The sequence below is a fragment of the Dromiciops gliroides genome, chromosome 3 (assembly GCF_019393635.1).
Source record: "Dromiciops gliroides isolate mDroGli1 chromosome 3, mDroGli1.pri, whole genome shotgun sequence".
Taxonomy (NCBI): Eukaryota; Metazoa; Chordata; class Mammalia; order Microbiotheria; family Microbiotheriidae; genus Dromiciops; species Dromiciops gliroides.
Genome location: NC_057863.1, coordinates 351152911 through 351154026, shown reverse-complemented (window position 1 = coordinate 351154026; position 1116 = coordinate 351152911). Strand labels below are relative to the sequence as shown.

Genomic DNA, 1116 nt, shown 5'->3' with positions numbered 1-1116 from the left:
ATCGCTTCTCGGCCTTTTGGCTAAGATCAAGTGTAGTATCTGTTCTTATCAGTTTAATATCTGATACGTCCTCTATCTGAGGACAATATATTAAATGGATTTTTGAAGCCAGGAGATGGACTAGGAGCTTGCTCCGTCCACTTCGCGCATCGACCCGGTATCGCAGTGCCTCTGGGAACGGTGCCCTTCCCCTAGGGGAACAACTTTCCGTACACAAAAGAAGGTGGGAGGTGATCTTGCTTTTCCCCTAGACTAAAAGGAGCTCAAAATGTCTACCGCTCAAACTCTTTTGAAGTTTTAGGTGACCAGAGACGGTCCAGAGACGGGTGTGTCCAGCCAGACGCGTGCCGCGAGTCCCCTTGCCCCCTCCCCCCCGCAACACCCTAATTTCTGGATGATGTGTTAAAACTTAAATGAAAACTTGGGCCCTCCTACGACAACAGGGATATCCTATTGAATGGCAAGTAACGAAAACTCATCTGAGAAAACAAACAAAACACGAGGGAGCCTAGGAATTCATCACAGCTCCTACGTGTACGTTCAAAATTGGCATCGACCAACTGAGATTCCAGGAGACTGGTGGTAAAGTAGGCTTCCCATCTTCTACCCGAGACGTGATGTGATGTACGTACTCCGGGCGGCAGAATGAGAGGTTTGGTTTTGGGGTTTGATGTTTTGTTGTGGCCAGTGATGCCACACCGGGTCTTGTTTTCCCAGCAGTAAGAGGTGCTAGGGAGAGGGAAATTTTTTTAAATTGTTCATTGAAAAGAACGCATGAAATCGGAAAACAAAAGCTGGTACTTAAGTGCCCAGAATTACTTGGGGCAGCGACTTCATCCTGCAATAATGGAAAGGACCAACAAAAGGAAGCTGTTGGATGGAAATGCTTTTTGCATTTGAACCCCGAAGATGGACTTAGTAGAGAGCTTGCTCTGTCCACTTTCAGGCATCGACCCCCAGAGAGGAGACTTTAGATTTGGAAGACACACAGACGCACGCACTTTTCTTCATGTTATGGGGGAAGAAGTGAAATGCTAGTTTGGAGATATTTTTAAAGGAAGAAAATAGGAACAGACGCGGGACGAGTTCACGAGCTACTTTTGGAAAACAGCAGAT

At 46.6% G+C, this 1116-nt stretch overlaps 1 non-coding gene across 1 annotated transcript; it reads left to right on the top strand.

Annotated features, from left to right (window-relative positions):
- On the top strand, positions 1 to 191 carry LOC122752014. The gene has a single exon (XR_006355824.1). It is a non-coding gene; the product is annotated as a U2 spliceosomal RNA (small nuclear RNA).
- Positions 192 to 1116: the final 925 nt, after the last annotated feature.